Source organism: Mus caroli, unplaced genomic scaffold (assembly GCF_978045245.1).
Source record: "Mus caroli unplaced genomic scaffold, Mus_caroli_1 scaffold_8, whole genome shotgun sequence".
NCBI classification, from domain to species: Eukaryota; Metazoa; Chordata; class Mammalia; order Rodentia; family Muridae; genus Mus; species Mus caroli.
In genome coordinates, this window is record NW_028227263.1 from 108,073,986 (window position 1) to 108,089,856 (window position 15,871).

General features: G+C 40.4%; 2 pseudogenes; both read left to right on the plus strand.

The window, feature by feature from the left end:
* Positions 1–15,871, plus strand: part of LOC147003313 (uncharacterized) — a 169,623-nt pseudogene that overhangs the window by 56,475 nt on the left and 97,277 nt on the right.
* Positions 5,784–10,732, plus strand: LOC147003316 (uncharacterized protein C2orf78 homolog; annotated as a pseudogene).

A 15,871-nucleotide genomic window follows, 5' to 3' on the forward strand; every position in this document is an offset into this window, starting at 1 on the left:
AAAGGAGGTTTGGGGACTGTCTAACACATTTTGGTAAATGAGAGAGATGAACACTTGGTTTTTTTTTTTTTTCAGTTTGTTTATATGGTGGATTATATTGATGGATTTTTGTTTATTGAATCATCACTGGAAGGAAACCTGTGTGAGCATGGTGGATGCTGCCTTCTTGGATTCGGTTTGCAAATATGTTATTGAGTACTTTTGCATCAATATTCATACGGGAAATTGGCCTGAAATTATCTTCACTGAGTCTTTGTGTGCTTTAGGTGGCAAGGTAGTTGTGGCATCTGAGAATGATTTTGGCAGGTTTCCTTCTGTTTCTATTTTGTGAAATAGTATGAGGAGTATTAGCCTTAGTGCTTATTCAAAAGTCTGGTAAAATTTTGCACTAAAACCATCTGTCCCAGGGATTTTTATTTTTGTTGGTATACATTTAATGACTGCTTCTACTTCCTTAGAGATAATAGGACTATTCAGATAGGTTAGCTGATCTTAATTTAGCTTTGGTAGTTGGAATCAATTTAGAAAAGTATCCCTTTTATTTAGATATTCCAATTTTGTGGAGTATAGGCTTATAAATTAAGACACTGACTTTTAAACTTCCTCAGTGTCTGTTGTTATAACTCCTTTTCTTCATTTGTGATTTTGTTAATTTGTGTACTGTCTGATTGTTAGTTTGGATAAAGGTTTGTCTATCTTGTTGATTTTTTTTTCTAAGAACCAGCTCGTGCCTTTTTTGATTCAATGTATTATTCTCTGTGTTTCTAAATGATTTATTTCAGCCCTGATACTGATTATTTCCTGATATCTATTCCTCTTGGGTGTGTTTTCTTTCTTTTTTTGTCTAGAGTCATCCTATTTACTTTTGCTAGTTTGAGAAGTCCCAATTTATTTTTTTTAATAATATTTTTATTATTACGTATTTTCCTCAATTACATTTCCAATGCTATCCCAAAGTCCCCCATACCCTCCCCCCTACTTCCTTACCCACCCATTCCCATTTTTTTGGCTCTGGTGTTCCCCTGTACTGGGGCATATAAGGTTTGCATGTCCAATGGGCCTCTCTTTCACGTGATGGCTGACGAGGCCATCTTTTGATATATATGCAGCTAGAGTCAAGAGCTCCGGGGTACTGGTTAGTTCATAATGTTGTTCCACCTATAGGGTTGCAGATCCCTTTAGCTCCTTGGGTACTTTCTCCAGCTCCTCCATTGGGAGCCCTGTGATCCATCCAATACCTGAATGTGAGCATCCATTTCTGTGTTTGCTAGGCCCAGACATAGTCTCACAAGAGACAGGGCACTTAGTGCTATGAACTTTCCTCTTAGGACTGTCTTCATATTGTCCTGGAGTAGAAACTTAAAGGTTCTTTGGAAAGACAGTTGTATTTGATGGTGTTTTCTTGGGGCAAACATGAAGGAGTGTTTTTGTGAAGTGGACACAGGTGAAAGGCTAAGACAGACTTGTGAAGCAAAGTTTCATTGAAGCAGGTACAGGAAAAATGATGTTCTGTTAAAGCAAGAACATGAAAGGACACGTGATCAAGGATTCTTCGCTAATAGGAGGCATATATTGGTCCACCCTGCACTGAGTAGTTAAGCTCTATTTGTTGGGACTCCATAGAAAGGAACATATCAAAAAACTTCTGGTTATGTGGTGCAGTTTCTTGCCACTTCTGTGGACTTGGGCTGATTTGCAGAGTGATGTCAAGTGATACTAAGACAGGCTCACATGATGAGGCAAGATGCATGGAGGACACATGATGTTTAGAGGGAGTATAAAAAGAACTAGATGGACAGTGATTGAGGCTGAGCTAGTTTTGCTTATAGAGCTAGTTGTGGAATGCTTGTTGGTCTCAAGTCTTTGCAGATCTGTGATTTTCTGAGAGAGGCAAACTTCTTCTGGAGTTCTTGCTGGTCCCTCCTGCTGCCTTGTGCTGAGGCTGAGAGGCCTGGTTGTCTCCGTTAGGTTGTGCTACCCTTATTGATTCATGTTTGCTATCCCAAAACTACTGAATTGGATTGCTGTTATAACCATGAATTGTTTACAAGTGGATCAAGCTGTGCTGCTGACCTGTGAACTGAACTGATGATTTACAGACAAAAGAGATGGAACTTGCTCCAAAGAACCATTTCTAAACAAGTTCACTTCCTCCAAATCCTTTCTTTTCTACTATTAATCCTTTCTCAGAGGTCATAGGCCAAAAGGGATTTTTTCATGAATTTGTGAGATTTCTGTTATTGTTGAAGTCCAGTGTTAATCCATGGTGATCTGATAAGATGCATGGGATTATTTCAGTCTTCTTGTATCTGTTGAGATTTGCTTTGTGACCAATTATATGGTTAATTTTGGAGAAAAGCTACATGAGGTGCTGAGAAGGTGCATTCTTTTGTGTTATGATAAAGTATTAAATAGATACTTGTTAGGTCTATTTGAATCATAATTCTGTAAGTTTCACTATTTCTCTGTTTAGTTTCTGTCTTGTTGACCTGTCCATTGGTAAGAGTATGGTTTTGTGGTCCTCCGCTATTAATGTGTGTGGTTTAATGTGTAATTTGAGCTTTAGTAATGTTTCCCTATGAATGTTGGTGCAATTGCTTTTGGGGCATAGATGTTCAGAATTAATATGTCCTCTTGGTAGATTTTTTCTTTGATGAATATGAAGTGTTCTTCCCTGTCTCTTTTGATTGCTTTCAGTTGAAAGTCTATTTATTTAGATATTAGAATGGCTACTCCAGTTTATTTCTTGGGGCTATTTCCTTGGAAAAGCTTTTCCTCACCCTTTATCCTGAGATAATGATCATCTTCGTTGGTGAGTTATGTCTCTTATATACAATAGAATGATGGATTCTTTTTATGTAATCATGTAATTATTCTATTAGCCTGTGTGTTGGGAAATTGAGTCCCTTGGTGTTGAGAGATATTAATGACCAGTGAATTTTAATTCCTGTTATTTTGATGTTAGTGGTGATTGAGTGTGTATGTGAGTGCATGTGTGTGTGTGTGTGTGATTTTGTCTTCTATTGGTTTTAATGGTGTGAAATTATTTATTTCTTGTGTTTTCTTCAGTTTAATTAACCTCATTGCATTGGATTTTTCTTTCTGGTATCGTGTGACAGGCTGGGTTAGTGGAAAGGCATTTAAATCTGGTTTTGTCATGGAATATCTTGGTTTCTCAGTCTACATAGACTGAGAGCTTTGCTGGATATTCTAGTCTGGGCTGACAGCTCTGGTTTCTTTGGGCATGCAAGAGACCTGTGTCCAGGATATCTTTAGTAATGAATTTTATAAAAACACTGCCATGAACTTTTATGGTAAATGTCATAGGAAGAGGAACAGCTATGCCAAAATATTACTTCCTTTAAACAGCTAACATGTCAGCCTTGATATCTTCTACCCAATCTTGTCTTTTACCTCAGAATCTTACCTTCTCATTGGCTACTCCCTTGTTTATGACATCATTTTCTCTCCTACCCTACCAGCATCTGGTAGAATCTTGGGGTTTCCATGGAGCTACCTGTCAACAAATTGGATCACAGGCACCCTATGACTATTGAACACTGTCTGCTAGTGGACAGAGGGGCCAGTTTGGTGAGAAGATAAGTCAAGGACAACCATTTATCCTACTCCATTGTAACGTAGATTACTGCTATTCCCTCCTACCCTTGCCTTGATAATGTCAGGTAAAAAACGAAGCTTTAACATGTTGATCATACCTTTCCTTATATTTAGTATAAATTTAAATCCTCAGAAGGCTATGGCTACTAGAGATACAGATATCTCAAGTTGAATGGCACATTTAGCTTTATTTCTTAATAAGAATATGATTTTGTACAGACTGTTTACTCTCAACTGTTTCTTCATCTGCTTCAGGGAGATTAGAGTGTATACTCTAAGCATAGTATAGTTGTGTCTCAAGAGGCAAGGAAACAGGAAAAAATTTCAGGTAATTATTGATGGTGTTAAATTTAACAGAAACAGAAAGTAGAACAAGGTGTGAAGAATCTAGCAGTCCATACCATGATTGTGATGGTCTCCCTCCACTACTGCTTCCCTGTTACTGTTCAAATTCAGTGCTTTTCTAAATGTATCTTTCACACAGGTATGATGGCACACCTATATTCATATTTTATGTGGGTACTATAAACAGCTTCATCAATGAGCACAGTATGTAGTGGTTGAAATAATGAAGATCAGATTAAGTCTACCTTGGACTCCAGTAGCCCTGCCTTGACACAACAAAATCAAAAATACAGAAAGAGAGTGATTACCATGTCTAGAGAACTCAATCTATCTTAGTTAAAAAGAGAATGTGGGAGAACCTAAGAGGGGACTGGAATCTGTGCAGTCAGTGAATGCAGTGAAAGAAATGTTGAGGCTGTTATAGGAAAGAGAGACCCACAGGAACTGGAGAGAACGGAAAAAGTCCAAAGTATAAAGATGAGGGGCTAGAAAACAGAGATATCAAATAAGTCAAAACTCAGAGATTATCCTAAAGGAACACCAAGATAATTAAAGATCAAATATTGCAAAGAACCACAGATTTAAAGTAAAAAAAGAATCAAGGCATTACAACGTTCCAAATCCTGTCTAGGCAAGCACACTGTTGAGGTTTGTCTGCGTGCTGGTTGGAAGTTATATACAGAGGACACAATCCCCCTCTGTTCCCTGGTTCCTACTATCTATCACATCTGTGAAGAGTTTGCTAAGTCTTGTGTACACAGGTTTTGTTGGATAATATCATTTGGGGCTGGCAACATCACAGTCACTTGTTCTCTGTATAATGCTAACTGACACAGAACCTGGAATTCTCACAATGCTGCCCCTCCAGAAGAGTTATGGGTAAGCAACAGTAACAGAGGAAGAATCAGTCTTATTTGAGATTGAATTTCTAATATGTTAGCAAATCTCAATGTGTCAGCCATAAACACACAAAAGTACCCTGAAATATTATCAACAAGTCATATAAGTGTCGAATAGGTATACTTAAATGATAAGAGGTCATGAAATATAGAAGGAGTCATAGCTGCACAGGATGACTTAGAAGGGGCAAAGAAACCGTGAATTCACTTATGAAATTCCTTGATACATATTTTTTTAAGCTCAGAGTAAAAGTAAGCCTGGTGGCATTGGGAGACATCTATGATAGCATCTGAAGAAGAGTCAGGCCTAGACCAGTCTTTATGATTCTAAGGCAAGGCTCATCTAAGTAGAGAGACCTGTCTCTTTACATAATGTAAGATATACACAGAACATGGCAAAGTTAGGGGCATGAGAAGTTGTCTCAGGCTCTCCTACCCCTTAACACTTTTGTTACAGGACCCAGATATGAGGTTATATCACAATAGGTATGAGAGCAAGACAAAGCAGTTGAAAATGAACTGTGTTTACATTAGAGCAAAGGTTACCAAGTCAACTAGGCACTGATTGCCCACACAGGAAGAACAGATATCAAGTGAGTGTCATCACGTCCAGTACCAAAAATTAGTCTGAACATTTGCAAATGTTCAAGGGAACACTGGTCTCGAATCACTCTCCCATTCAGTAGGACCTGGAGATAGCTCCCCAAAAGACACTAGAAAACATCCATCTCATTTTCCCACTGTCCTCTTCCTTCCCTACAGAAAATTTCCAAAGCACACCAATTTTTGGTACAGAAAGCACTCTACAGCTCTCTCTGCCTGTGCTGAACAACTCCACACCCTCAGGCATGGTGTGCAGATATGCCAGTGTCTCCATCCCAGCTGTGAGTTCAGCATGGCTCCTGCCATCAGCATCCAGCACTTCTCTCCAGCCACTCATGAGCAGTGACTACCTTAACTTACATAATAGCATGACTATGCTGACAATGCTGAGTGACCAGAGCCAGGTCTCCAACTCCACATTCTCCTGTCGAGGCATTCTTGAGTGGAATATCACAGGAAGCACAGACAGGAGGGCAACTACACTCTAGGAATTCAATGTTTCCTGGACATCACAGTGTCCTTATGTACATCAGTCCAGTGTGATAAAATTTTAGATGAAATGCCACAGCACTTTCTATCCAACACTGTCTGCTAGCTTTATCCAGGCCACACTACCTGTGGTGCTGAATCAAGAATATAGCCTGGTATATTCCTACCAGGAGGGTAGCCAGATATATTACTATGAGCTCAACAGCCTGAGACCTCTGATAGCTGCAGAACTTAGAAAATGTCTTCAGGACCATGGTTCTGCTTCTTACCCTAAGAGTCATGCCTCTGCCCCATCACCAGAGATGGCGATGGTGCTTAAGAAATGTCCAAACACCTTTCTCTACCTCTGCCACCATGTATTGCACATTTTCTAAAGCCACACTGTACAACAGTCTTCCTAGTAAGTATAGAGCCAGGAGGGGAAGGAGTGGGATCTGTGCTCCACCTTATAGTAATGGACGTCCCACACAGAGAGAGAATGTGGGTCCTTCCAGGTTAAGTACAGCTGTGGCTTTCCATCCCCACCTTCAGACTCTATCATGAGAGAGAATGCAAGGCATAATGAGTAGTATCCATACTAAGTTAAGTGATGCCCACAGAGCACACCACACTCATACATCACTGCCCAATGTGATCAGACTCATGCCTCAACTACACTGTAATCAACTCTTTCCTGGTATGTTTCTCAGAGCTATAGTAGACACCAAAAAATTGTGTGTGTGTGTGTGTGTGACAGGATCATCCATAAGTCAAAATTTTTCTGAAGATTAACACAGCTAAGAACCATCCTAGAGAACATATTTTTCTCAGATTCCAACCACTTATCCTGGAATTCTCTTACACTTAAAATAATATAGTGAGTTAGGTGCAGTACACGTACCACTGCTAAAATTGCCATTCTGCAACTTCTTTTTTTTTTCTTTTGCTGTGTACTTCAGAGGAGACCCATGATGAAGATTATAAGATCATGAAGACATCTTCTCTAATACTGAAACACAGCGCAAGCCCAAGGATTTCAGTTTCTTAAATCAATTTTCATGCCACTTGTAAGAAGCTTGTGAAACATGGGGCTGGAGGAAAGCCTCTGTTGTTGAAATTCTTGCCTGGACTGGATTTAGATATCTAAACCCATGTAAACATCCAGGCTTCTGAGGTATGTGTGTAATGCTGTTGGCACAAGTTCACAGAGACAAGTTCTCAGAAATTATTGACCAGATAACCCACCTAATAGTACAGCTCCAAGGAAATGAGAGGCAATGTATCTTTTTATACAAAGGGGAAGGGAAGTAAGGACCACAGGCCAAGGAATTCTGTAACCTTACCATGTTGGCTATGCATCCACACATCACACAAACTCAAAGGAACACAAAATCATATGAGAAAACTTGACAAGGCATGGATACCAGAAACAACAGGGCAGTCAACATATTTCTGCAAACGTAGCAGACGGCTCATAGGAATGGCTTTCCCATGGTGCAGAGGCCAAATTACTGTTCATCACCAAAGGAGGTCAAGACTGGAATTCAAGCAGGTCAGGATACAGGAGCCAATGCTAAGGCCATGGAGGGATTTTTCCTAATGTCTTGCTCAGTTTGCTCCCTTATAGGACTCAAGACTACCAGCCCAGGGATGGCACCACCCACAATGGGCCCTCCCCCTTTGATCATCAGCTAAGAAAATGCCCCACAGTTGGATTTCATGGAGGCACTTCCACAACTCAAGCTCCCTTCTCTGTGATAACTCCAGCCTGTGTCAAGTTGACACAAAAAAACAGCCAGTACAACTGACCCCTTGTCAACTTGACACACAAATATCACTATTAAGTTTCAACCCTTACTTTCTTATTCATCTCCAAGATCCAAATAACTTTAAAAGTTCCACAGTCTTTACATTTTAAAAGTTCAATCCTTTTAAAATATCGAATAACTTTTAAAATTCAAAGTCTTTTTAAAAATTCAAAGTCTCTTAACTGTGGGCTCCATTTAAACACTTTCTTCCTTTAAGAGGGAAAAATATCAGGGCACAGTCAAAAAGCAAAAGCAAAATCAGACTCTAACCATCCGATGTCTGGGATCCATTCATGATCTTCTTGGGTTCTTCAAGGGGCTTGGGATACTTCTCAAGCTCTGCTCGTTTTAGCACACACCTTTTTTTTGTAGGCTCCAAATGCCTGTATTCCACTGCTGCGGCTGTTTTTGTGGTCATGGTACTGGTATTGCTGTCTTCCACTGCAACTAGTCCTCATCAATAGCTTCTCATAGGCTCTCTTCATGGTGGCAAACTTCAATTCCTTTGCATGATTTCTTCAGTCCTTGGCCATTAATTGTAACTGAGGCTGCACCTTCACCAATGGCCTTCTGTAGCCTCAGATGCTCTTCATGACCCCTTAATGCCTTCAACACCAGTAACACCTGGGTGACTTTTACACATTACCAAGTCCAGCTACAACACAAGGTAAAACCTTGGCTGTCTTCCTAGAAGATTTCACCTCAACAATGTTGGTCTCCTTTTAATCACCGATAACTTCTTAGCTCCAGATAACCAGCATCAATACTCCCAGTAACACAAAGATTCACTTGAGCGGTTCTGGTATCTTGTTAATCACAGCTGATTCTTCAGCCCCAGCTAATCAAAACTGAAATTTCACAAGTCAGGCCTCCATCATCTGCATTGTTCTCAACAATGTCTTCCAAGCTCCCACATAACATCCCACAGAGCTCTTAACACCAAATGGATCTTTTAGCCCAAAGTTCCAATGTCTTTCCACAAACAAGGTCATATTGTCACAGGAATACCCCACTATACTGATACCAATTTTCCTGTAGTGCTATAAAAGGAGAAAATCATATTTACTGTGTACTGACTTCTTCCTTGACTCTTTTGCAGTGGTGGAACTGGATACATCCCTGGGATTGTCACCTTCAGGCCAAACACATTGTCTGATGAAGAGTCCAGAATTCTACCTCACTTGCACTCCGGTTTCCCAGAGGAAGACAGCATCTGTTGATGGGGACGGGCCATTAACAACACCTATCCCTAGCCATTCAGAATTCCTCGCCTTGTCTCCAGCTCCAAGCTCAGAACAAACAGAGATTAAAAACATGCATGAGATGGAAGTTGAGCATTTGATGACTCGGGATGCCTATGAGGGAACTAAAGAAAAACAAGACCCATCATTCCTCCCTTTATCACACCCTGACATGCAGCAGCCTCTGCACTGCACTGACACTGGGAGCCTAAGACAGAAATCTGCTTCCGACAGTGCCAGCTTAGGAGGCATCCCCCTGGGTCTGGAAGAGATAGGAACACTGGACAGTTTGATGGTGTCCACTATTGACTTTGCAGATATCACTACATTGGTGACAGATAGTCACCTTCCCCAATTCTTCAACTTCCTCACCAGTTTAGATCAATACCAAGATACAACAGCAACTCAATCCAAAGACTCCACAGTCATCTGGAGGGATCAGGCCCAGGAAAATTCCAGAGTCATCAGTGGGTCCTCTGACCAGGTGAGAAAGAAAGACCATGACACCTCTGAGTTGATTGATGGAGCTCCTCAGGCTAAAATCCCAAAGTGGGATCTAGTAGAGGAAGAAGGGACTATGGCCAGTGTTTTGGTCAGTGACAGGGCTATTGACAACATGGTAAAGGACTTGGAGGGCAAAGCTCCCAAAATGTCACCCATAAGGCCCAGCAGAGCTAGGGGACAAGGGCAAGATAAGACCAAATGGACCAGAGAAAATAATTCCAAGAAAACAGAGGAGCTCAAGAAGTCAAGGAACAGAGTCAAAGCTGAAGAGAAGCCCACCATCCTGAAGACCAAGATAAAGAGGGATCTACCTGAGCTCAGCCACAACAGCTTTAAAAAGCCTAGAACCCACCTTGGCATGCACATGCTGGAGTCTGTGCAGGTTTTCTGCCCTCTGGGGAAGAAGAGTGAGAAGAAACCTGGGACCACTTCTTCCTGGGCTCTGGGAACTTTTAGCAGCAACAAATATCCCGGGCCAGGCCCAGCCACAACAGTACTATAGGATATGCCACATGAGTGCCAGGGCCCTGACAAAACTCCAGGCAAGGTTCAGAGAGCAGAGAGCAGTGCTCTCAAGGAGTGTCCATCTCAGTCTCAGTATGAGCTGCCCCCAGCTGGGAAGGTCAGGTTAGTACCTCTGCCTTTCCCAACCCAGGACCAGCCTCAAGCCAGACCTGTTTGTAGAAAGCCCCTCGATATGGCTTCATACAGGCCCACTACAGCTTACTCTGAGAGGTGTCATTTTCACTCGGCTCAGCTTACCACACTAAAGCCATCACAACCACCTTCTATCAGCAAATCTTTGATGGCTTCTGCCAAGCCAGCTATGCCAATTTCTTCCAGTGCCACACAATCGAATGTAACCAATATCACCCACAGTAGCACTGTGCCTCAATCAGGCACCTTGAGGCCTACATCCTATAGAGAATCATCTCAGACTTCCCTCCACAGGGAAATTCTTTCTGCTGACAAGAACAAGGTGCCACCACCTCTTGAACCTCAAACTCAATATCTGTTGCAAGACTTCAGCCGCCAACCCATTCCATGGAGAAAAGTTGACATTCTGGGACCAGTTGTCTCACAGCTTATCACAAAAGAGCAGAGGCCAGAGAGGGAGGCCATGAAGAGGAGGGCTCAACAGGAGCGAGAGAATGCTGCCAAGTACACCTCTCCTGGGAAACTGCAGCTTTTTCTCCAGAGGGAGAAAGATATGGAAATTTCCCGATACTATAGCTATTCAATGTAAGAGCTGCCCAGATCTTTCAGTGTGGACAAGGATAAATATAGACACTGATACATATGTATGTATACCTGAGTATTATATGAATGTGTAGTAGTGACATGGGTACATCTGTGTTATGTAAATATTTGTTTATAGAAATTGAGAGGCAAATTTTCTATCATACTTGTAAATATTTCACTGGAGAAATTTAAGTCAATCCTTTAATTCATGGTATATAGAGGATTTGTTTTGATTCTCATGACTTTGATTTTTAAAAATCTACCTTGCTCAAGCGATATATGTTATATAAATATATCATATGATATAAAACTCTGATAATATTTAATATTAAAGCAATTCATCAATAGCTATAGTGGTAATAAAATTCTTCTCCGTGAGCTTATTTTCATTGTACGAGTCACTGAACATGGTTTGTTCTCTAAAAGTTATACTGTAACTTGAAGACACTTGAGCTGTTACCAGTTCCTCTCACCCCCGCTCTTACTCATTATTCTGTAACAGAACTCTTCCTGCTATTTTGTGAGATGAAATACCGGCTTTCATGTATATACAACCCAGCTCTCATACATGAGAAAAACATTATCAGGATGACTATGTTTCTGAAATGGATTGAATTCGATAAATGTATTTATTTTAAAGTGTGTGTCTCCTCTGTATATATTCTTTGGTAACATGTGTGTGTAGATCCAACAAAGAGAAGATAAGGATGTCAGAACTCTGGTTCTGGAATTGAGGAAGGTTGAAAGGCACCATGAGAGTGCTAGTAACTCAGACTGGGGACTCTCCAAGAACAATATGCGGTTGTGTAAGCTGAGACATCTCACCTTGCCCTGGCTGAATGCAGATTTGTGTAAATAACATAATTTCATTTTCTTTATGGCTATAAATACATCTTTATCTATGTCCAACATGTTTTCCTCACCCATGATGAGGCTTTTGAACACAAAGCTTGTTTTTTTTTTTTTTTTTTTTTTTTGCAATTTATTACAGAAATGGATGCACTGATGCACAAGAATCTATCCAATATGTTGAGTTCTTTGAAATTGTATACAATAACCATTTGGTAGGCCAGGTTTTGACTTTCGGAGAACCCTCCAAATTTACATCCAATCAGGCTGGAATACTTCACATCCCCACCAACACTTCATAGCTTCCTGTGCATTCCCTCAGAGGTGTTTGTCATTCCTTTTCTGACTGACTTTGGATGACATTTCCTGAATTTTCACTGTACAATTCTGATTCTTCCAGAGTCTGGGGAAATTATTTGCTGTCAACAAAGTGAGTTGCCTTTCTTCTTATGATGCTGATATTTTTCTAATTGTAAATAATCTAGATACTAATCTTCTAAGATATCTATAGAACATATTTGCCTCTGTTCTTGAGGCCATATCAACTCCTTTCTTAGCTGGGAAGGATCCCTTTACTTACCCTGAGGAACAGTTTGTGAGCTGTCAGGATTTCTTGCATGGCTGGGGTTCTTCTACGTCCTTGCCTATCCCTGTACCTTGAAGTCTATGTGATCTTCTGTGCTTTGACAGTTTCACACTTGTTACACTTAGGGCTCTGATGCATACGGCATCGGCCTTTTCCAAGTTGATATTTCATCAAGCTAATTATGCCTTTATTTTTAAATTTTGATTTCCTTTTAGTTTCTTGAAATATGTTATCTCTCCATAGCACTAGACATCCTAAAACTAACTATGTAGACCAGGATAGTATTGAATTTAGAGGAATCTGCCTCCTTCTGTGCCTAACACACCCTGTACTCCTATCTCCAGAGGGCTAGAGATAAAGGAATACTCCACCATGCCAGGCAGAATAACATTATTGAAGATATGGGTACAGGGGAAAAATTCCTGAACAGAACAGTGTGGAGAGCCATGCTGTGAGCAATCGCCATTATAAGATGGTGCCGGCCTCCGCTGTGCCTAACTAGTAAACAATCCTTGTCTGTGCCATTATGAAAGTGCATGCTTGCATACATGCATGCACGCGGAAAAAAAAAAAAAAGAATTACTCCACAAGAATGAAGCTATACTCAACAATGTTTGGGTAACCAAGAACCGGAAAGAAGACAGCCTATAGACATAGGGTACAGCAACAACAACAACAAAAAAAACCTGTTCATTTAACCAAAATATATATCAATGAAATGACTCTTGATAATATTCTGCTATACTTCTTAGTTGAGTGCCTTAACCTGACACCATCAGAGACATTCTTTGAAAGCAGTTGAGCTAACAGCCAGACATCATGGGAGAGGAATTCTAAAGGACAGGTCTCCATCAAATGCCTTCCCTCAGATCTAAGTGAAGCACACAGTTGTGGAGGTGAAATGAATATGTGAGCCAGGTGGTGTGGAAGACAAGTAGACAAGGTCCTTTGAATCAAAAGAAAAAAAAAAGCTCTTCCCAGCTCAGAGACACTAAAGTGGTAGCACAGTCCTTGCATATGTCTGGAGCAGGTCCTTTGCATATAAATCATCTCAATATTAGCTTACTATTTTTATCGGGATTATAGCTATGAGGACAAGTAGAACTCTTATTTTGATGACTGCATTTGGGCCTCTTTTACTCCTATAATTTGGCCATATTACACTTTGAAATGATAGACTTCCTCCTTCTCAGTATACTTTTTATTTGGTTCGGTTTGTTTGTTGTCCTTGTAAAGCCTGTTCTTTCCTAATGAAAGATGCAAACTGAATGGAAACTGAGGAGTGAGGGGTTGGGAATGAGCAACAATGTAGAGGTAAATGAATCTAAAATCAGGATACATTCTAAATGGGAAAATTAAATGAATCAATATACGAAATTTTAAATATATAAACAGAAACAATGAGATTAAAAAAGTACAAGTTACATTCTCTCTCTTTGTATCTACCCCTCTTTTCTCTGTGTGTGCATGTGTTTCTTGTGTTTGTCTTTCTGTTTCCTTCTTCCTCTCCTTCCTTTCTCCATCTATCTCTTCTCTCAATCTGCTTAATTTCAGAGTCCTGGCAATACTCATCTTGGGTCTACAGTGCTACAGAAGGACAATGGTTTTTCCCTGTGCCATCTACAACCAGGAGTATACATTCAAGCATGATCTTGGCAAATGTGTCAAATTATTTAATAGCTGACAGAAGAGGAGTGAATCTCATTTCTGACGTCATGTGGAAAATGACATTCTTACTGCAGAAATTTGTCCTGAACTAAAACAACTTTCCACTATCTGCATGGAGGGACATTTGTACAGAACTAGACTTGCAGCTGCATGAAATAGCACTAGCTCAGAGTAAACGCCCCTGAGTAAACATTCTAGAACCTCATGTGACTGCTGGAGGACAGTTAAAATGGCTCTAATATCACTTTTAATAAAAAACTAATCAACACTGTTGTATTAGTTAATGCTTTGTGAGGTAGATAGAATACAAAATGTGTATAAATTCATATTAGACATATGTCAAAAAACAGTCTATGAACTTACCAGGGAGTGACTAAAATGGGAGGTGCAACATAGGATAAAATGAAGAAAGGCACAGAGTTCTCTGTGTATCAACCAAGCACCATGTGCATTCCTGTGCTTGAAGGTACCCAGAGATGGTGAAAAATTAATAAATTTACTTTATTGAAAAATAAACCAAAATACCTACATTAATTTCTTTTTCCATTTAGTCCTAAACCCTGTACAAACTAAGGCCTTCTTTTGTCTCTACCTGTTCCACTGTCTGTGCCTTAGGCAGATCTCAGATACAAGCAGGGCAGACAATGCTAGAGGCCCAAGATTCTTCAGAGTTTGTTGCAAGGAGGAAGAACCTAAATTAATTGCCACTCTCCTTTTAAGACACCAGACTTGGTAGCTCACAATCATGATCCTACAGAGAGAAAGCCAGGGATATAAAGAATGTCCATGAGTCTGAGGCTGGAGGGAGATACACAGTCAGTTCCAAAACAACATGAGTTAAAGAGAAAAACCTGTCTCTGGAAAATGAAAGAAGAGTAGAGAAAATATCTAGAGGAAGCAGAATGTGGGCAGGAGAACAGCAACAAATGCTGAAAGAGGGAACACATGCAGTCAGCCTCATCATCAGTCCTTCTGTTGTTTGCTGATAAGTGCAGAACTCATGTTACATGCATCTGTCAGACAAAATCATGACTACTGTGTCTAGAAATTTACTGTGCTATCACACTCTAGTGTAAGGATGCAGGAGCAAGCTGGTATAAGGATCAAAGGCGACAAACCGTGATTTGAACCCAACTTAGGCCAGTATAGCCAAATAAAAAAGTAAAAAAAAAAAAAAAAAGATTCCTGGACAAGAAACCGGAAAAGAGCCACAGTCTTGGGATTCACAATCTCCTACAAAGTGCTTTCAGTGCACTCAGCCCTGCCCTTCAACATAGGCACAAAGGATCCCTTTGATCTCTTCCTTTGTTCATGGACAGATGCAGACAGCTCACAACTCAAAAACAGTTTCTCAACCTAGTTGCCTCAAACTAGGTGACACTCTCCTTCCTGCCCAAGGCTACTGTCCCTATGTTTAATATGTGTTGATGGGATATTTTGTTGGAATGTGACATACCATATGCACATTATTAATACCAGTCCATGAATCTGGTAAGAAACACTGATATGATTTCCTAAGCTAAAAGGCAAGGCAAAAGGAACAGCCACATGAAGATTACCTCCTTTCAACAGCACATATCTTAGCATTCAGGGCTACTATTTCTCCATTATCTTGTCCACTCAATCCTGTCTTGCAGCTCAGAATCTGTCCTTCCCATTGGCTACTAACTGATTTATGACATCATTCTCCCTCTTAGCCTACCAGCACCTGGTAGAATCCTGGGGTTTCCATGGTACTGCCTGTAAACACATTTGGATCATTACAGGTAACCTGTAACCAGTTACCAGTAAGCTCTGTTTGATACTGGACACACTCGCTGGTTTGGTCAGCATATCAGACAAAGACTACCATTTATCCAGCTCAATTGTAGGGTGGAGTACTGTTATTCCCCATACAGAGCCCCACCCCCCACCAAACATGTCAGGTAAGGAAAGCAACTTTCAAATATTTTTGATCACATTTTTCCTTATTTTAAGAATATGTTTAAATCTTTAGAATACTAGCGATGACATGGATATAGACATCTCACGTTGAAAGTC